Raw genomic sequence first — 23146 nt, forward strand, 5'->3', positions numbered from 1 at the left:
CACAAGTTAAAAAGTAAACAGAGCTACTGGCACTGCAGACGTGATGAAACATGAGACTTGGGTGGCGGCAATGAGTTCAGTAGTCTCATGGCCTGGGGGAAGAAGCTGTTCCCATCCTAACAGTCCTTGTCCTAATGCTACGGTACCTCCTGCCTGATGGTAGGAAGTCAAAACAGGTAAAGAGGTTGATTACTTTTTTATATTATTAATGATTCAAAGATTCAAAGATTCAAAAAACTTTATTGTCATTCTAACCTTGCATCAGCTCTGCAGGGCAGAATGAGACAGCGTTTCTCAGGGGCAGTGCAATCATAACATAACAAACGCAACACTAAATAATAAACATAACAATAAATAGTAAAACACAACAGCCACATGTCAGTTAAAATCAAGTTATATGTGTCCAGTGCAAGTTAAAAGTGTCCAAAGCAGAGTCAGGTGGAGCAGCTATTTAGCAATCTGACTGCCTGTGGGAGGAAGCTGTTTAGTAGCCTTGTGGTTTTAGTTTTGATGCTCCTGTAACGCTTGCCTGATGGCAGAAGAACGAACAGTTCATGGAGAGGGTGTGAGGGGTCTTTAGTGATGCACCGAGTCTTCTGGAGGCATTGACTCTGAAAGAGGTCTTGGACAGAAGGTAGGGAGACCCCAATAACCTCTGCTCCCCTAACCACTCTCTGCAAGGCTTTTTTGTTGACAGCACTGCAGCTGGAGTACCAGGTTGTGATGCAAAAGGTCAGCACACTCTCAACCACGCCTCTGTAGAATGTAGTTAAGATGTTAGTGGGGAGTGATGCTTGTTTAAGCTTCCTCAGAAAGTGCAATCTCTGCTGGGCCCGGTTCACAATCCCAGTGGTGTTCCTGGACCAGATGAGATAGTCCGAGATCTGCACTCCAAGGAACTTGATGTTTTCCACTCTCTCCACTGTGGAGCCGCTGATGCTGAGGGGTGTGTGCTCAGGCTGAGAACGTCTGAAATCGACGATCACCTCCTTGGTTTTGGTGACATTAAGCATCAAGTTGTTATCACTGCACCAGCTCTCTAGGTGCTTAAGATACAGCACGGAATAGGCTCTTCTGACACTTCCAGCTGCACTGCCCAGAAATCCCTCATATTAACCCTAGCCTAGTCATGGGACAATTTATATGGGCAATTAGCCTACCAACTGGTACGTCTTTGGACTGTGGGAGGAAACTGGAGCACCCGGAGAAAACCCATGTGTTCACACTCCCTACAGGCAGTGGAAGGAACTGAACCCCAGGCACCTGCACTGTAAAGCGTTGTGCTAACCACTACGCTACTGTGCTACGCATTAAAAAGTTATACTATCAAGGTATTAGTATGAAGAGGTTTAAATGCTTGTAGTAAATGGATTTAGGAGGTGGATAATGGTGTAGTTAATTGCAGCCTTTCAGTTCCAATCTTCTATGCCAGATCTACAGCATTTTTCAATGAGATGTAACACGTAGAGACTTTATATTAATCTAAACCTGTAATGACAAAAAAGATTAATGAAGCATCAGTATATGCTTACAACACTCACAACTGCAATTCTGCATACAAAGCCCTATTTATTTTATGTGCTGAAGTCACATCAGTTACAAAAATGAGCAAGTAACTGGTCCAGGCTACCACCTAACAACCCATTAAAAGGAGCAGCAAGAAAGCAAGTTTGCATTGTATAGGTGGCAACGTGTTGAGGCATGAATTATAGCAGATGTCAATAGCTCCATTGCTGTCAATATAAATATGAAAAATAACCAATCTCTCTCAAACAAACCATTCCAGTTGCTGTCATTTAATTAATTATACCTTTGATTAATGGGAACAAAATACAGTGTTGTCAATAGAAATCTACCAAGGGTTGTAACATTTCTTTTGCTGGCTGCAAATAATGACATTTTTATTAACACTTTGCTTTCATTAAAATGTAATAAAACTATAATTTCCAGAAAGCCAATTATAATTAATTATTCTCATTTTCTAATTATTTGCTACAAGGTTTACTTTTTTACTTTTTCCCTAAAATTTCAAAATCTAATTCCATTATTTCCGCGATGGTAATTATCTTAATGGTATAAAATTGCTTCGAGTATATCTTTGCAGCCATTCTCACTGGTAGTTTGTTCTCTTACATTCAATTAGCCCTGAAGCAGTGAAAGCAGCATTACACTTGTGCGTCATTTTCCAAATAAAACATCTTCCTTTCCAGATTATCTCTCTCTACTGCCCGTAATGCTGCTGGCATCTTGGGCAGCAATGAAAGTCCTCCATCTCTGGCAGTGTTCAGGGCTTCCTTCATCACGTCACTAGCTTGGTTTTCACTACTGTCAGTCATACAAGTCCCTGGTGGAGTCTCAGGAATACCATCGCACACAGATTAGAAGGATTCTCCATTACTGGTAAAATAACAATTTTGTTTTACCAGTCTGGGTTGTTAGCCTTCAGTTGAACCCCCGAACCTGGAGGACTGGTGGGCCACTCTTAGTTTGGCCTCTACCCTTTGACCTGTTTGGCATGAATGACCCTGCCAAGAGCCATAGCACAAAGCCCTGACTCCAGCCAGCATAGCTCTCTGGGTCATTGAGGCACGCAAGCCTCCAAAGCAGAACAAGGTCGTGGTCCTCTTGCAGGGTTCCAGGTCATACTGCAGCAATATTCACCTGATAAACTTGTTCTGTTTACTGATTTGACACTGTTTACGACAAATTGTATTGAATTTTTTTAAAATCAGCACACCCAGAATGCTGAAAGAACTCAGCATGTTAAGCAGCATCTATGGAAATGAATAAACAGCTGTCTTTTCTGGGCCTGGACTTGACTCTTGAGTCCTGATGAAGATTCTCAGTCCAAAACAACGGCTGTTTATTCCCCTTCACTGATGCTGCCTGATGTGCTGATTTCCTCCACCAGTTTGTGTTTGTTGCTCTGGATTTCCAGCATCTGCAGAATCTTGTGTTTATTTTTATATACTGTATATTCTTATTATAAATTGCAGTCATTTTTATGTACTGCTGCTGCAAAACAACAAATTTCACAATAGATGTCAGTGAAATAAACCTGATGCTGGGTCTGAATCTGAACCCATATTAGGTTGAGATCCAGTATCAATGCAGAGATCTCATAGACTTTTTTGGCAGGCTAGCATGAAATTCAAAGTTCAAAGTTCAAAGCAAGTTCAAAAATTCAAAGGACCACTTTGAGCATGAAACACAACTGGAACTAATAACTCACACAAGGGGAAGAAAAAGTCTTCTATGGCACTTACCCCTGCAGACATGGCAGGTGCTATACCTGTCCCTACACCTGCTCCTTCAGCATCATTCAGGGCCCCAAGCAGTTCTTCCAGGTGAGGCAGCACTTCACCTGCAGCTCTGCGGAAGTCATCTACAGTATCTGGTGCTCCCGGTGCATCCCTCTCTATAATGATGAAGGTTGGAGACTACTTTTTCAAGCATGTTGCTCTGTCCACAGCAAAAGGCAGGATCTCCTGGTGGCTACCCATTTCAATTCAACTTCCATTCCCATTCTGACAGACCGATCCATGGCCTCCTCTACTGCCATGATGAGCTCAAATTCAGTTTGGAGGAGAAATACCTCATATACCAACTGGGTAGCCTCCGACATTTCAGGCCGAGATCCTTCGTCAGGACGTCACGAGCATCTGCAGGTTTCCTCGTGTTAATGTTACAATAGTCATGGGGGGACTTCAATATGCAATTAGACTGGGAAAATCAGTTTGCTGCTACATTCCCGGAGGGGGAGTTTCTCCAGTGTCTACGAGATGGCTTTTTAGAGCAGCTCGCAGTTGAGCCCACTAGGGGATCAGCTATTCTGGACTGGGTGCTGTGCAATGAACCAGAATTGATTAGAGAGCTTAAAGTGAAAGAACTCTCAGGGGAAAGTAATCATAACATGATCAAATTCACCCTGAAATTTGAGAAGGAGAAGCTGAGGTGAGATGTATCTGATTTATAGTGGAGTAAATGGAATTACAGAGGCACGAAAGAGGAGATGGTAAGGACAGTCTGGAAAAGTACACTGACAGCGATGACGGCAGAACAGCAATGGCTGGAATTTCAGAAAACAATTCGAAAGGTAAAGGATATATACATTCCAGAGAGAAAGAAGTATTCTAAAGGAAAGGTGGCACAAATATGGCTAACAAGAGAAGTCAAAGCTAATAGAAAAGCTGAAGAGATGGAACATAATAGAGCAAAAATTAGTGGGAAGTTAGAGGATTGGGAAGCTTTTAAAATCCAACAAAAGGCAACTAGAAATGTCATTAAGAAGGTAAAGATGAAATACAAAAGTAAGTTAGCCAGTAATATTAAAGAGGATATCAAATGTTTCTTCAGATACATAAAGTGTAAAAGAGAGGTGAGAATAGATATCGGACAGTTGGAAAACTATACTGGAGAGGTAGTATTGAGGGACAATAAAATGGCAGATGAACTGAATAAGTATTTTTCAACCATCTTCACTGTGGAAGACAGTAGCAGTATGGTAAAAGCTCTAGGTGTCGGGGTCGTGAAGTGTGTGAAGTTACCATAACTTCAGAGAAGGTTCTTGGGAAATTGAAAGCTCTGAAGTTGGATAAGTCACCTGGGCCAGACGGTGTACTGAAAGAGGTGGCTGAAGAGATCATGGAGGCATTAGTAATGATCTTTGAAGAATCACTAGACCCTGACATGGTTCTAGAAGACTGGAAAACTGCAAATGTTACTCTACTCTTCAAGAAGGGAGAGAGGCAGAAGAAAGGAAAATATAGGCCATTTAGTCTGAGAAGATATTGGAGTCGATTATTAAGGATGGGGTCTCAGTGTACTTGGAGGCACATGATAAAATAGGCCATTGTCAGCATAGTTTCCTCAAGAGAAAATCTTGCCTGACAAATCTGTTGGAATTCTTTGAAGAAATAACGAACAGGATAGACAAAGGAGAATCTGTTAATGTGGTGTACTTGGATTTTCAGAAGGTCTTTGTCAAGGTGCCACACATGAGGTTGCTTAACAAGCTGCGAGCCCATGATATTACAAGAAAGAGTCTAGCACTGGATAAAGCAGTGGCCAATTGGCAGGAGGCAAAGAGTAGGAATAAAGGGAGCTGTTTCTGGCTGACTACCGGTGACTAGTGATGTTCCACAGAGGTCTAGGTTGGGAACGATCCTTTTTACATTATATGTCAATGATTTGGATGATAAAATTGATAGCTTTTTTGCAAAATTTGCAGACAATATGAAGATAGGTGGAGGAGCAGGTAGTTTTGAGAAAGTAGAAAGGTTACAGGACTCAGACAGTTTAGGAAGATGAGCAAAGAAGTGACAGGTGGAATATAGTGTCGGGAAGTGTATGGTCATGCACTTTGGTAGAGGAAATGAAATTGTTGTCTATTTTCTAAATCCAGAGAAAATACAAAAAAAACTGAGGTGCAAAGGGACTTGGGAGTCCTTCTGCAGGATTCCCTAAAAGTTAATTTGCAGGGTATGAAGACGGAGGTGTTTGAAAATTATATGCAATTCAAAGAAAGCATTGTAGATACATAGTAACTATAGAATTGTCCTGCTGTTACCTTTGATCTTTAGCATGTAATAATATCATGTAATATTGGGTCAGGCAGACATCTTCTTCCAAGAGTGTCTCAAATATGATGCCCGCTGCTTGTTTTGTTGAATAAAGACTTCTATATCCACTAGCTTTGGTGTCTCTCTGGTGACTTTGTTAACAGTTACAACACCAGCCATGAACCCATGAACACTGTTGTGTCTGTGCACAACTACGTATCAATTAAATAAAAGCATACATGTGGGAGATGGCTTTAACTGGTGTATTCACGTTGCAGAGAGAGCAAGAGAGATCAAGGCCTATGTGCAGACAACAGATCAATACGTAGTGCTAAGGGGATGATCATTGCGCTCAAAGAAATAGATCCATACATCGCAAACACTACCTCATTATTTTGCATTACTTATTGACTATTTTTACATTTCTTATTGTAACATAGTTTTTTATGTATTGCACTGTACTGCTGCACGAAACAACAAATTTCACAACATATCAGTGATAATAAATCTGATTCTGAGAATGAGAATGCGGCGGATGATATTATCACGAGATGAATCAAAAATTAAATAAAGAGCTTCAAATTTAAGTTGTGGGGAGGGACGGTCTAGGCTGATGTTCAGGAGCAAAAGCTTCAAACAAGGGAAATTAAAAGCAATTTAATTAAGTTGTCTGATGTGTCAGCACTGCAAGTCTCTATGATCATCAGGAGCAATGCCTCATAAAGACAGCGTCCATCATTAAGGACCCCGGTCACCCAGGACACGCCCACTTTTCATTGCTACCATACCTCTCAGGGAGAGGTACGGGAGCCTAAAGGCACACACTCAACTAATCAGGAACAGCTTCTTCCCATCTGCCATTTGATTTCTGAATGAGTATTGAACCCATGAACACTACCTCCCTACTTTTGAATTTCTATTTTTACACTACTATTTAATTTAATTCTTTAATAAAAATACTTAACGTAATTCACCTTTTCTCTATTATTATGTATTGCATTGTACTGCTGCTGTAAAAACAACAAATTTCCTAACATATGCCAGTAATATTGAGCCAGATTCTGATTCTGTTCCAGGCATAAATAAAGTGGCCATCTTTATCTAGAATGACAATTTTAATCATTTACACCCCATACTGATTTATTGGTAGTCCACAAATTGCCCAAGTTATTCTGTGGCCTTTTTATCACTCAATTCTAAGATTGCTATTTTGAAATTTTGCATTATTTGACTGCCAAATTAAAGTGGATATAGAGAGATATTCTTTCTTAAAATATAGTTGTATCCCATAGTAATCTTCAGATATAGGAATATTAACATTTTAAACATATTATTTTAAAATACACTGGTCCTTTGAATATTGCATGAATAATTTATTTTTCTATATTGTTTTTTTTCTCATATTTCTCAGTCTTCTTGAGAAAATAGAAGTGTCAGTTTACGAACTCAAACGCAGTTAGTATTCTGCCTCTTCGATCCGCAAATGGTTGGCATCAGCGGTGCAATATGCTGGATGAAACATTTTTTTCAAATCATTTTATGAATTATATTATTGTCTTATTTACATTGCTAACAATAAGCTGTTGATATGTCTTTCATATTGAATATCTTACAAATTTAGAAGGATCAAGCTTCAAAGTTCCCCCATGTTGAAGCTGATAAATATAGGAAAAGTAAAAGATAACAATGTTATATTCCAAAGATGATATACTGTTTTGTTGCTCATAATATTTTTTGTCTGTACATTATGTGCTGCGTGGTATAACATGAAGGATCATGGTCTTCCCTTGACCATGATTGCTCTTGGCAAATTTTTCCACAGAAGTGGTTTGCCATTGCCTTCTCCAGGGCAGTGTCTTTACAAGACGGGTGGCCCCAACTATAATCAATGCTCTTTGGAGACTGTCTGCCTGGCATCAGTGGTCACATAACCAGGTCTTGTGATATGCAACACACATCAAAGTTGCTGGTGAAGGCAGTAGGCCAGGCAGCATCTCTAGGAAGAGGTACAGTCGACGTTTCAGGCTGAGACCCTTTGTCAGGACTGAAACGGCCTGAAACGTCAACCGTACCTCTTCCTAGAGATGCTGCCTGGCCTGCTGTGTTCACCAGCAAATTTGATGTGTGTTGCTTGAATTTCCAGCATCTGCGGAATTCCTGTTGTCTTGTGATATGTACCAGCTGCTCATACGACCACCCACCACCTGCTCCCAGGGCTTCACGTGACCCTGATTGAGAGGCTAAGCAGGTGCTACACTTTGCCCAAGGGTGACCTGCAAGCTAGCAGAGGGAAGGAGAGCCTTGCACCTTCTTTGGTAGAGATGTATCTTCACTCCACCACCTTGCTCATAATATAGCCATATCGTATTTATTATAGACAATAGACAATAGGTGCTGGAGTAGGCCATTCCGCCCTTCGAGCCAGCACCGCCATTCACTGTGATCATGGCTGATCATCCACTATCAGTATCCAGTTCCTGCCTTATCCCCATAACCTTTGATTCCACTACCTTTAAGAGCTCTATCCATCTCTTTTTTGAAAGCATCCAGAGACTTGGCCTCCACAGCCTTCTGGGGCAGAGCATTCCATATATCCACCATTCTCTGGGTGCAAAAGTTTTTCCTCAACTCCATTCTAAATGGCCTACCCCTTATTCTTAAACTGTGGCCTCTGGTCCTGGACTCACCCATCAGCGGGAACATGCTTCCTGCCTGCAGCGTGTCTAATCCCTTAATAATCTTATATGTTTCAATAAGATCCCCTCTCAGCCTTCTAAATTCCAGAGTATACAAGCCCAGTTGCTCCAATCTTTCGAAATATGACAGTCTCGCCATCCCAGGAATTAACCTTGTGAACCTATGCTGCACTCCCTCAATAGCAAGAATGTCCTTCATCAAATTTGGAGACCAAAACTGCACACAGTACTCCAGGTGTGGTCTCACCAAGGCCCTGTACAGCTGCAGAAGGACCTCTTTGCTCTTATACTCAATTCCCCTTGTTATGAAGGCCAGCATGCCATTAGCTTTCATCACTGCCTGCTGTACTTGCACGCTTGCTTTCAGTGACTGAGCAATAAAGGGCAAATATTTTAGCAATAAAGCATGGAGTTGGTCCAAAAATCCCTTTGAACCACACCACTCCAGCAACCCACGTCAAACCCGATTAACCCTAACCTAATCCGGGACAATTTGCAATGGCCAGTTGACCTACCTCGTACGTCTTTGGACTGTGGAAGGAAATTAGAGAAGCTGGAGAACACCCACACATTGCATGGGGAGGACATACAGAAACTCCTTACTGAATGGTGTTGGAGTTGAACTCTTATCTGCAAAATGCCCTGAGCTGTAATAATGGCATGCAAACTACTAAGCTACCATTTTATGAAATGCACAATGAACCTTTCTTGCAAAAGCATAGGGATTCAAAGGTTCAAAGGTCCAATTTAATGTCAGAGAAATGTATACAATATACATCCTGAAATGCTTTTTCTTCGCAAACATCCATGAAAACGGAGAGCTGCCCCAAGGAATGAACGACAGTTAAACGTGAGAATCCCAAAGTTCCCTCCAGCTCCCCCTCCCTCGCGCAAGTGGCAGCAAGCAATGATCCCCCCTCCCCCCAGCAAAAAAAGCACACCCGCTACCGAGCACAAGCGTGAGCTAGGCGATAGCAAAGACACAGACCTTGCAGTTACACCAAAGACTATCACAATTCATCCGGCATTCGGCAACCCACAGGTTCTCTCTCTCCCTAATAAGGGAGAGGGAGATATCCCCCATTTTCACAGCAAGTGGTTGACATAACAACAACCCACTGGTTTACGAAGTTATAAAGTCTGTTTCATCACTTTTTTCAATCTCTGTGCCTGAAGATCGCAAAGATTTCGGGTCTTCAGGCCCACAGCAAAAGATTTTCCAGCCTCCCCGATGACACACGAGTCTCCTGCCATGACACCGATCCTCGATCTGCCGTCTCCAGAGCTCCAAAATCTTAGGCTCTCGAACACGAGCTGGACTCTCAGACCGAACTCTCGGCATGCCAAACGAGAACAGCCGGTCCTGAAACCCTGAGAGCAAGATCCCATTCCCACAAAGCACCAAAGTCTGCGTGTAACTCCAGGTCAAGATCTTCAAAAGAACCCTGAAAGGGAAAAATAAAGATATTAAAGATGGAAATAGAGCTGCTTCCAAAGATGTAAGCAAAGGAGTCGCCGTTTGGCACCATCTTAACTCTACCTCCTTTCTCTAAATTCAACTCTAAATGTTATTTATTTCAGACTGAGGAGGAAATGAATTTATTGTGCTATTTAGAAATAACTGTTGACTTTTCTATTTTGTTTGAAATTACACAAAATACCAATTGTCTTTACATTGAAGCAGATACTTGGACCATGTATTACTTATAGATCACTTACAGTAGACCAAAGGTTCCAAAACTGGGGGCCATGGACCCCTTGCTTAATGGTATAGGCCCATGGCATAAAAAAAGAGTGGAAACATCTGACTTAGACAGATCCCCATCTAGTTCCTATGTCAGAAATTAATCTTTATAAATCATAGGAAATCTATTTTTACCCATTGGAAAATTAAGCCCAGGAGTCCTGAAATCATTACAATGCTAGAGTCAAAAGTTGAACTTCATCTATGCTTAGAAATCCTGAACTACTCTCCAATTAAACAGAGTATTGTTTATTTGTGCCTTTACTTATTTGAATAAATGGTCACCTCCATTGCAGTCACAGTTCTCTCTAAGCAGCATGGGTGCATGGCAGCACAGTAACTGAAATGATCCCATGCACATAGCCTTTGTTGCCATGCAGCTGGAATTTTCTTCTATATAGTGTTAAAATAATTTTGAAATTATGCTAATATAATTTAGAAATCAATGTTAATATAATTGTGAAATTACTTAAGTTTTAATAAATATAATCGACACATTTTCTAAATAATAAACAGACCACAACCTTTCCTTTGAAATATTTTAGGACTTTGAAGTATTTAGATAGTCAGTGTTTCAAGTTACAACACTATTAAAATTGTAACAATAAACACAGAATGGAAGTCAGTAGCTCATTTTTAATTGGCCCACTGAATGCCAATGCCATCTAGTCAGAACATTTTACATTTGCGATTGTGCTTGTCGGTTGTTGTGACTGCCTGATATTGGTTACTTGCGTTATGAGTTGTGGTTTGTGCTTGTTTTATGTGCATATTACACAAAATAAACTTTCAAAGTGCAGTGCAGTTTTCAGACTGTGTAAGAATTTCCTGCTCAGAGTAATGCTTGGTCTGTGGAGCTGTAAAAAATATTAGAGGGAACACTGATAGCAGTATAACGTTGGAGTCAGGCTGAGGGGAGGCAAGTATTAGGCTCCATCTGTCCATTATCTTTTATCCATTAAGTCAATCTACCATCCTATGTCACATCATTCTCCATCTTGTCTTTACACTGGCTTTCTTCCCTCACCACTCCAAGTCCTGACACAAAATATCAACAATCTCTTGCCGCACCACTCAGATGTTGCTTAACCTGCTGAGCTCCTCCCAGATTCCAGCATCTGCAGTTTTCTATCTCCAAAGTGCAGTTGAGAGGAAGATCTTGATTAGTATAAAGGCAAAATAGTCAACTGACAGATCAAACAACCTTGTTTAAATTAAGGAAAGGCAAACTGTAAATTTCCAATATTAGACCATTAGACATAGGAGATGAATTAGGCCATTTGGCCCATTGAGACTACTCCACCATTTCGTCATGGCCGATTTATTATCCCTCTCAACCCAATTCTCCTGCCTTCTCACTGTAACCTTTGACACCCTGGCTAATCAAGGACCTATCAACCTCCACTTTAAATACACCCAATGACTTGGCCTCCACAACCATCTGTGGCAATGAATTCTACAATTAATTCATCTTCCTCTGGCTAAAGAATTTCCTCCACACCACTGTTCTAAATCAACATCCCTCTAGCCAGAGGCTGTGACTTCTGGTCCTAGACTCCCCCACTATAGGAATCATTCTCTCCACTCCCACTCTGTTTCGGTCTTTCAATGTTCAATACAATTCAATGTGATTCCCCACCCCACCGCCCCAATTCTTCTAAACTCCAGTGAATACAGTCCTAGAGCCATCAAATGCACCTCATATATTAACCCTTTCATTCCAGAACCATTCCTGTGAACCTCAGCTAGATCCTCTCCAATGTGAGCATATCCTTTCTTAGATAAGGGGCCCCAAAATTGCTCACAATACTCCATGGGCAACTTGGTCAGCATGGACCAAAAGGCTTGCTTCTGTGCTGAATTAGCCCATTGTATCAACAAGTACACAGGCCATATCTAACTCCACCTCAATAAGTTTAGTCAGTGAGCCAGACCGCTCTCAATATGAACAAGGAATCATATACTATGTGGTGCACAAGAGATTAAGCTTTCTGTGTTCAACCCAATAATAAATGATATAGAAATAAATTGTCCTGCTATATATTCAAGCTTATTATCAAACCCATTGTTTATAGCACATAGAACTTCCAGGCCTGGTCTAAGGTTCCATTACCGGAAATACTTGATTGATGTGATGGGTTAGGACACAACCAATGGTACAAAGTTCAAAGTAAATTTATTATCAAAGTACTTATACAGTACAATGCAAAAGTCTTAGGGACATAGATATGTAGCTAGGATGCCTAAGACTTTTACACAGTACCGTAGTAGTTTTATGTATTGTACTGCACTGCTGCTGCAAAAAAAAACAAATTTCATGACATATGTGAGTGATGATAAACCTGATTCTGATATGGGTCCCTATTGTGGGCTGAGAGTGGGAAGGGGGCAGGGAGAGGGGAATCATGGTTGGGGAAAGGGGAAGGGAGAGGGGAGGGAGTAGGAAGCACCAGAGAGACATTCTGTAATGATCAATAAACCAATTGCTTGGAATCAAATGACTTCACCTGGCATCTCAGGGTTGGATGTGTCTGCAACCACACCAACACCCATTCTTGGCACTCCTTCTCTGCCACCTGTCCCACACCGTTCCAGGCACTCCAGCCTCATTGCCATTCCCAACATCTTTGCTCCAGCCAGATTTGCAAACTTGCTCTCCACTCCACCTTGACAAATATGGTACTGTGTAAAAATCTTAGGCTATATGTGCGTGCGTGTGTGTGTGTGTGTGTGTGTGTGTGTGTGTGTGTGTGTGTGTGTGTGTTTGTGTGTTTGTGTGTGCACCAAGATTTTAGCACAGTACTGTATGTGTGTATGTGACCCTATACACCCTGAGATCCATTTTTTGTGAGCATACTCAATAAATCCAATAACCGTAACAGGTTCAATGAAAGACCACATCAACAGGGTGGACAACCAGTGCACAACAAACTGTGCAAATACATCAAGAAAGAAAGAAAAAAAGAATAAATAAATAGAATGATAATAAATTAATAAATAGACAGAGAGATATATAATAAATAGAGAAATAAACAAACAAACAAATAAATACATAAGCAATAAATATCAAGAACAAGAGACGGAGTACTTGAAAGTGAGTCCACAGGTTTCGTGTTTGGTAGCATGTGTCGATAGAGCTGGCAGTGCAGTACTCCAATTATTCAATTACTAATGCAAAGGCATAAACTGAGGGCCTACTGAATGAATTCAAATCGTACTTTGGCAGCTGTAAATTTAAATTCAATTAAATAGATAAACTATAATTAAATTTGGGTAACAAAGTTAGCCTCATTAATGGCAACCTTGAAATTACTGCTTTGTCATTAAAATCCCATCAGTTCATTTATGCCCTTCACGCAAAAACAATCTGCTTCTCTGATTGATTCATGATGCCAAAACCACAGCAAACCATCCAGTTGTATTAAAACATAATTAGAATAAAAACAAATAACTCCTCATTAGATTTTAATGCTCCTAAGGCACTCTCATTTGAGGAGAGATATCTAAGTGAGGAGACCTAGCGATATATGAGAAAAGATATAGGTAACATATCAATGTCCTTCACTACAAACTCACTAACAGGAACAATTGTCTTCATTTTCAGAACCAAAATTTGTTTTATTATCACTGACATACTGTATATCGTGAAATTTGTTCTTTTCTGACATCATCATCATCATCATGGCTTGGCTTCGCAGGCGAAGATTTAGGAAGGGGGCTGCCCACGTCTGCTGCTGGCTCGCTGGTGGCTGACGAGGCCAATATGGGACAGGCAGGTCTGGCCACAGCGGCTGCAAGGGAAATTCTGTTCTGGGTTTGGTGCTGCTGTGTCACGGTTCTTCCTCCTACTTTTGTCCTCATTGCCAGCCCTGCGCACATTCTCGAAGGAGGAGACAGACTGGTGAATGGTGTGTCGCCAGGCCTCACCATCGGTAGCTAGATTAGACCACTGGCGATAGTCAATGTGACAGGCACTGATGAAATTGTGACAGCAGTACAGTGCATTACCCTGGTTTGTTATTAAAAATACATTAGCGGACATTGTACTTTCTTCTGATCTGTTGGAGATGACCAATCCAGGTGCACTTCCAGAAGGAGAAACATTTGTACCTGAGAATATGTCCCCAACTTGATGAGCATGCAATATTGTCATCAGCAACAAGTTGGCTGAGCTAAATCAGTTACCAATCCATCACCACCAAGACTTGTCATCTCTAAAGCTTCTTCCAGTAGCTATCCAACTTCTCAACAAAGCTCACTCAGGAGTAATACCGTAACTGTCCCTACACAACATCATCGTTATATGCCATATGTGATGTAGGCAATCATGGTCTCATGATCATGATTGTTCTTGGCCAATTTTTCTACAGAAGTGGTTTACCATTGCCTTCATCTGGGCAGTGTCTTCACAATATAGGTGCAAATATCACTTCACTCTCTAAGAAGGGAGGAAGGCAAAATAAAAGAAATTATTGACCAGCTAGCCTAATTTCAGTGGTTGGGAATGTGTTAGGGTTTATTATTAAGGATGAGGTTTCAGGGTACTTGTAAACCAATGATGAAATAAGTGAATGTCAGCATGGTTTCTGTAAAGAGAAATATTGCCTTTTAAAGTTCTTCAAGGACATAACAAGCATTGTGGACAAAGGAGAGGCAGTGGATGTCATTTACTTGCATTTGCAGAAGCTGTTTGATAAGGTGTCACATATGAGGTTGCTTAAAAAGATAAAATCCCATGGCGTTACAGGAAAATTACTGGCATGGATAGCAGAATGGCTGACAGACAGGAGGCAGCAAGTGGGAATAAAAGGGGCCTTTTCAGGTTGTCTGTTGGTGACTAGTGGTCTTCCTCAGGGGTCAGTATTGGGACCACTACTTTTCACGTTGTTTGTCAATGATTTGGATAATGGAGTTGATTGGCTTTGTGGCAAAGTTTGAGGATGATACAAAGATAGGTGGAGTGGTCAGTAGTACTGAGGAAACAGTGCGATTGCAGCAGGACAAATCGGAAGAATGGGCAAAAAATTAGCAGATGGAATACAGTGCTGGGAAATATATGATAATGCATTTTGGTAAAAGCTTCAAAGGTTCAAAGGTTGAATTTAATGTCAGAGAAATATATACAATATACATCCTGAAATGTTTTTTCTTCGCAAACATCCACGAAAGCAAAGAAATGCCCCAAAGAATGAATGACAGTTAAATGTGAGAACCCCAAAGCCCCCCCAGCTCCCCCCTCCCATGCGTAAGCGGCAGCAAGCAACGATCCCCCCTCCTCCCATCAGCAAAAAAAATCGCACATCGGCACCGTCACCGAGCCCAAGCATGTGCTAAGCAATAGCAAAGACACAGATCAAAGTTGCCCCAAAGGCTTTGCATTTCATCCGAAATTCAACAAACCACAAGTTCCCTCTTTCCCTGGCAAGGGAGAGGGAGGTGTCCCCCATTTTTACAGCGAGCGGGAGACATAACAACAACACGTTGGTTTACGATGTTAAAAGTCCGTTTCATCACTTTTTTCGAGTTCTGTGTCTGAAGATTCCAAAGACCTTGGGTCTTCGGGCCCACAGTGAAAGATTTTCTGGCCTCCCCGATGACACACGAGTCTCCTGCCGTGATACCGACCCTCGATCCACCCGTCTCCAGAGCCCTGAGATCTTAGGCTTCCAAACACGAGCAAGACTCTCAGACCAAACACTTGGCATGTCGAATAACTCCCTATGGTGGAAGCCCGAGAATGTGACCCATTCCCACAAAGAACTGAAGCCTGCGTGTAACTCCAGGTCAGGGTCTTCAAAAGAACCCTGAAAGGGAAAAAATAAAGATATTAAAGTTGGAAATAGAGCTGTTTACGAAGATGCAAACAAAGGAGTCGCTGTTAGGTGCCATTATCCCTTCTAAGCTCCGCCTTCGAAGAGGAAAAATAGTGTGGACTATTATCTAAATGGAGAGAAGTTTGAAACATCAGAGGTGCAGAGGGACTTAGGAGTCCTCGTGCAAGACTCCCAGAAGGTTAATTTACAGGTTGAGTCTGTGGTAAAGAAGACAAATGCAACGTTAGCATTTATTTCAAGGGGAAAAGAATATAAATGCAAGGAGATAATGCTAAGCATTTATAAGACACTAGTCAAGCCACACTTAGAGTATTATCAAGTTTTGGGTCCCATCTCAGAAAGGATGTGTTGTCATTGAAGAGAGTCCAGAGGAGGTTCACAAGGGTGATTCTGGGAATGTTGGGGTTAATATATGAGGAGCTTTTGGCAGCTTTGGGCATGTACTCACTGAAATTTAGAAGAATGTGGGGGGGGGGGGGGGGGCGGATCTCATTGAAACCTACCGAATGTTGAAAGAGCTAGATATGGTGGATGTAGAGAGGGTGTTTCCCATGGTGGGAATATTCAGAACTAGAGGGCACAGCCTCAAAATTGAGAGACAATCCTTTAGAACAGAGGTAAGGAGGAATTTTTTTTGTCAGAAAGTAATGAGGCTATAGAATGCTTTGCCACAGACTGTGGTGAAGGCCAAGTCCATGGGTATATTTAAAGTGGAAATTGATCATTTCCTGATTGGTCAGGACATCAAAGGATATGACAAGACAGCAGGTGTATGGGGTTAAGTGGGTTACCTGATCAGCCATGATGAAATCGTAGAACAGACTCGATGGGCTGAATAGCCTAATTCTGCTCCTATGTCTTATGGTCTTATGGACCCCAGCCATTATCAATACTCTTCAGAGATTATCTGTCTGGTGTTAGTGGTCACATAAGTAGGACATGATATGCACCAGCTGTTCATATGACCATCCACCACCTGCTCCCCTGGCTTCGTGTGATCTTGATCAGTGGGGCTAAGCAGATGTTACACCTTTCCCAAGGGCGACCTGTAGGCCAGTGGGGGAAAGAATGCCTTAAACCTCCTTTGGTCGAGACTTATCTCCAGTTTGCCAGCCAACATCAGCTAAATGGTCTGTCCTACTCTTCCTGTTGTGTTCATATGTTCCCATAAGAGTTTGATTATTGATATTGGTGCAGTTTGATTGCTCATGGGTCTTTGCACTATTGTCCTGTAAACTGGTGATTGTGATTGTGTTGTCTATTATGGTATTGTCCTGTGGTCTATGCTTGGCACTGATCCACAATCATTTCTAGTATGTTTCACAGACTGACAATAAATATATTCTGATTTTGATTAACCCAACTGATTAGAAGAAAGCTTTACAGTATCATTCATTCTTCCACATACTTTATGTCCTATCACATCTAGTAATGAACAGAGGCATATAATTAAACAATTAATGGTAAAAGGAGGCTCTAGAAATGTCATCATGTGTATAATGTTAACTGTGAACAATAATTTTTATTTGCATCCCAATGAAGGGTCTTGGCCCAAAACGTTGACTGTTTATTCTGCTCCATAGATGCTGGCAGAACCTGCTGAGAACCTTCAGCATTTTATGTGTGTTCTGGAATTTGTTGTTTTAATAATTATTATTTTAAGGCTGTTACCCTATTAGCGATTCTACCATATCATTAGTTTCTTTCTGGATTACAACAATGTTTGTGAAAAACCGCAGACTCAGTCTGTGAAAACCCATTAAGTATATTACACACTCTTTGATCTGAACATCCTGAAGTAGAACTTGCTGGAAGTTAAGATTCACCGAGTGCGCATATCAAACAGAACTGCCAAGTATATTATTCATATTTTGATCCTCATTATCACAAAAGTCTATTGTCAGCCAATTTGATTCCCTCTATGTGTTAGTAGATCCAGCGGAGACCCTTAGATGCAGTAATTCTTTAGAACCACATCTCTCAGTTGCAGTGATGAGAATTCTGACTCAACCTCCAGACCCTCTAGTCAAAATTGTTCCACTACAGTTACAATACTGACATCTACCTGATCATGTTGAAAATTACCTGGGTATGTCCTATCAATTTGGAAGTATCCTTCATTATCACTGAGCAACATTCCCTCTATTATTTTTTACAGCTGCACACACCAGCCATTGCGCTAAGAGAAATTTTTCCACGACTTGAAACCTGCACAGCACTTTAGTGGTTTTTTGTAATATGCATATTACGGCCTTGGCATTCAGCAGGCTTGCAGTTCACTTACAATGAGCTACCGACTGCCATTCTGTGTTTATTGTTACAATTTGTTACAATGTTGTAGCTTGAAACACTGACAATGTTGAAGTTCTAAAATGTTTCAGAGTAAAGAATGCAGGATGTTTATTATTTATTATTTAGAAAATGTATGGATTATATTCATTGACACATAATTAATTACAGGGTATTTCACAAGTATGTTAACATAGATCAGGTTTCAAAATTATATTTTAAAAAATTCCAGCTGTGCGGCAACAAAGGCTACGTGTGTGGAAACATTTCAGTGACTGTGCGGCTGTGCATCTATGCACCTTAGAGGAACAATATCACTGAGTCTGACTCCTGCGACGATTTGCAAAAAACACTTTTATCATCCAGACGGCAGTAGCTTCAAGAGACAGCTCATCACCACCTTTTCCTTCAGCGGTGCCCACATTGAATAAGTGAAAAACGTACGTGATGGTCGCAGCAACAGGCTTTTAACTCCCTACTCTGCATTGTCACTGTTCACCTTGCTCTACCTTAATGGACTCTGTAATGATCTGATCTCTATGTAAAGTACGCAAGGAAAGCTTTTCATTGTACCTTGCTACGTTTGACAATAATAAAGCCTTTTCAATTCCAATTCTCACCCAATACAGATATTCCAGCAACAGAATTAATGGAAATTCATTAATGACAATTACAATGTCTTAGTTGCTCGGCAACAAGCCTTTACACCATTGATATATTTTTAATAATGAGTTGAGGTTGAGATGAAACATGGTAATTTATTGAATAATACAGCATGGATATAAGCCCTTCAGCCCTGACAGTCCATCCTGACCACATTGTGTCCACCCAGCTGTTCCCATTTTTCCTTGCTTTTCATCCATATCCCTCCAAGTCCTGCCCCTCAATGTACCTATCCAAGTGAAACACTCCAGTTTCCTCAGCTGCATAAGTCTCAGGAAGAAAATCTCCGGCCTCACCAAAAGTGTGAAATTGAGGCACGAGTGCACTCCCCCCCCCCAACACCCCCAGACACCCCTGTCTGTGTGGATGCTGAGTAGTTCACTACCCTGTTACAAATTAATGCCACAAAATTACAGCCAGTACACTGTCTATGATTAAAGGAATTATATTTCTGAATCTTAACTGAAGGGTTGGTAAAGAATAACAAAAAGAAAAGGGCCCATTCTAATTAGTTAGAAGTTCACAAGTTGCAGCTCATCTTGAACTTCTCTGTCACGTGCTGGGCCTTCGGTCAACATGAAAGCACTCACCACCTTCTGAACATCGTTCACAACCCGTCTCGAACAAATGGGTCTCCCACTGGATCGTATGCTACGACCGGTTCTCCCCAGTGGCTTCTCTCTTCATCTCCTCTCAAACAAAAGCCCAAGACCAACCTTATTGTCCCTCACCAAGAAAAACCTCCCGCTAATTGGATGTCACACATTCCACATCATCCCTTATCTTCAACAATAACCCAAACGGGATGAAAGCAGAACAGACTACACTTTCAGAGCTGCTAAATGAAATACGTACAGCATAACAGTAAAGATGTGAATCAGGGCACTGCACAAGTGCTTCTGAAATGATAATATTTTATGAACATACTTCAACCATTTCCTCTGGCAGCCTATTCTGTATACTCACCACATTCTGCATGAAAAGACCGTTAATGTTGAGAGGCCTTGACAGGGAGGATTGGTGAGGATGTTCCCCATGGTGGGGAAGTCTTGAACCAGAGGGCACAGCCTCAGAATAGAGGGATGTCCATTTAGAACAGAGATAAGAAGGTCCCTTTTAAATGTTATGGACTCCCCCCACCCTGAGCAAAAGACAGTTACCATCCACCTTATCTATGACTCCCTGGTTATGTATCTACTGGTATATGCCAATGTCACCAGAGACTGAAGCATTGAGACAGCAGTACTGTTGGAAAAAGGCTCCTGCACTTGAGCGACTCTCTGACTCTCTCTCTCTCTCTCTCTCTCTACCCCTCTCTCTCTCTCCCCCCCTCGAGTTGGGGAACTCTGAGAAGCGACACAGCAGATGGTAACATCAGTACAATGAGCTGCTGATCTCCTGCTCTTGTAGGTTGCAGGAATGACCTCCCTCTCCATTGCTAGTGAGAGAGAGTCTGTCTGAGCTACTGAAATCTTGGGTTATGGACTATAGTTTCTGATAGGCTCTCGATCAAGATCTCTTTCGGGGCTTTGCTATTGCTTGCATGGTGGGGGAGGGGTCAGGGAGGGGGAGTGTTAACACTTTTGCTGCTGTTTGTTCTCAGGGGGGGAGGGTTTAGGTGTTCTGATATTTCTGTCATTAATTTGCTGGGGTTTTTCTGTTTCATAGATGTCTGTGAAGAGTAAGAATTTCAGGTTGTAAACTGTATACATTCTCTGATATTAAATTGAACCATTGAACTGATAGTGCATATACTGGTTATGCACCAACTGCACGTTAAATTGACCCCACAAAATTCCTTTTCACAAGTTTATCTTCCAAGGATCTTAAATCAAAATTGTAAATCACACAATGGTCTTATTTTGTGATTGTGTTTGTTAGTACTGCTTTCCTTCTCCCTTCCTTGCCATGCCATTATCCAATGGGGCAAGTTTAGTTCCAAGGAGTGTGGCCAATCAGAACTGAGAGGGATCAGCTCATTCTAAGCTGAGCTTTATAACTTATATTGGAAGGATTTGTGGGATCGAGTTCATGTGACTCTGGGGTAAAAAAGTCCATGAGTGTCTTCCTTTAATAATATTTACCTTCATGTTCTGCAAAGTACTTCCAAAGTACCATGAAATTTACAGGCCAGTTTCTTGAATTAATTGGATGTTTTTTTCTGAAAATGTTTAATTTGCATTAATTAATGGTCAGAGCCACAGATGAGAATATAATGATGCATAATCAGCTGATACCAGGCTCTGGCTGTCAATGGATTAAAAAAAAAGGCTGACAGAAATATTTGCCTCAGGGACACCGTAGCGATAAAGACTTCAAAGATGACTTGACTTTGCATTAATTTAGTTAATTACAGGGAACCAATTTTCATCTAATTCATCCTCTGTTTTACCTAAATAATATACAACTCTTGACAGCCTGAGTTTATGATATTCAGCCACAGGATTTTTCTAACTGGAGCGTTTCATTTGCAGAGAGATGAGTCTCAGAAATGAAGGGAACAAAATTTTCATATTAAAACTGTAATTTGTGAAGCTATTTCCCCAGGCAGCAGCATAAATTTCTGGAGAATCTGAATCTCTATTTTCTCCTGCAAATGTCACTGTTTGTCCAGTCATATTCTGTAACTAAATGATGCTCTTAAGAATGCCACGCCAGGCAGAATGAACCTTCACATTAATCATTAAGGAATAGATGTATAACCCCGTGGGATTCAACAAAATCCAAAATTCAATATCTTTTCTTTTTTTGCAAATATTTTATAGATGTCTTGTTAGGTCACCCTTTGGGACCGCACTGGTAAATATGAGCATATGAAACAAAGAGGTGATATTAATAATGTGATTTCTCTGAATCTGTTTATAAGCAAAAACCTTTGTGAAGCCACGACTGGTCTAATCTCTACCTCTTCAAACCACTTATAAATGGCCTTTTGCAACAGGGTCACCTAAAAGATGCCTGCTTGGGAATTACAGTGCATTTTCCCGATGGCTATCCAGGATTTTAATACTGCTTAAAAGCAGCAATTCTTTTGTAGGGAGTTTAATAATGGCTGGGTTAAGTACTTGAGATTGCAGAATGCTTGCATATGCTGTGAACAGGCCTGACCAAGTGCGGTCTAAATCAGAAGCGTGTGTCAATTTTTTTTTCCCCCAAAGTGAATGATTAAAGGCCATCTTCAAGGCTTAATGTGTCCTTCATTTAATGACTTCCCCACCCTTCAGACAGTCCTGCATTTCACTAAACAGAGAGGTGTGCTTAAATGTCAAGTTTTAATTCAGTTGGGGATGATTCTGTTTTAAAATCATAGTAATCATACCATTTACTGTAAAATGTATGCACTCACAACAAGAGCTCCTGTTCCTTTACTTTATCAGTAACAAATACAATAGAAAGTGCAAACATATTTCATCTGACTGAAAACTACATGTTGGCATTCATATTTTAAGTTAAACAAGTAAAATAATGTTGTATAAGAAGTGTTGAAAGAAAATTACAGGAAAAATCATTATAAGTATTCTCCTTTTAGTTTAGAGCTACTAACCAATTTGGTTCCTTAAAGCTGTTATAGCCTGTGGTGGTAATGGGGACAAGCTCTCACTAACCTATTAAATGCTCTCAATGGTGTGCACCTCAAATAGCCTCTGACAACCAAGTCCAGCTCCTGGCCTTCATGTGTAGCTTAGCTACTAAGCCTGGTGGAACAATTTCTACTGACAGGAGAAGGAACAAAGGTGGGTTTCTGATGATTTAAAACGAGTTGCTTCGGGCAGATGGGGCTTGTCAGCCCTGGTTGGCAGCTCATCGAGGAGAAGGAAAACTCTAATCTCAAACAACACTGGCTTGTAACTCTACTCGCTTAGGGGAAGGCTTCGGGAGAAAATCCCAAAGGAAAAATCTGGAGCTGGAGACCCTAAAGCAGTCCTACATTGAGTTTAACACTGCTGGTCCCAAACTGTATCAGTCTGTGCTATTCCTTTGGGTTCATCAGATGCATGCAGAGGGAAGCTGGCTACATGGGAAACAGCTTGTTTTCTATATTGTATTGCCCAGGCTTGCATACCTAGACAGCTAGGACATAACATTCATAGTTGACCTGACTAAACAGAGGCCTCACTCCCACTAAGCAATTGATGATGAAAAGGTTAAAATCCTTCTTAAAGATAGACAGGAAAAAAAAACTTAATGACAGGAATGACAGCATTCTGGTGCAATTAGGCTTAACATAGATGTGCACATGTAAAGATTCAAGTCCTGATGAAGGGTCTTGGCCCGAAATATTGACTCTCTATTCATTTCCTCAGATGCTGACTTAGTCTGAGTTCCTCCGGCACTTTGTGTATATTGCTAAAGATGAAA

Source organism: Mobula birostris, chromosome 2 (assembly GCF_030028105.1).
Source record: "Mobula birostris isolate sMobBir1 chromosome 2, sMobBir1.hap1, whole genome shotgun sequence".
Taxonomy (NCBI): domain Eukaryota; kingdom Metazoa; phylum Chordata; class Chondrichthyes; order Myliobatiformes; family Myliobatidae; genus Mobula; species Mobula birostris.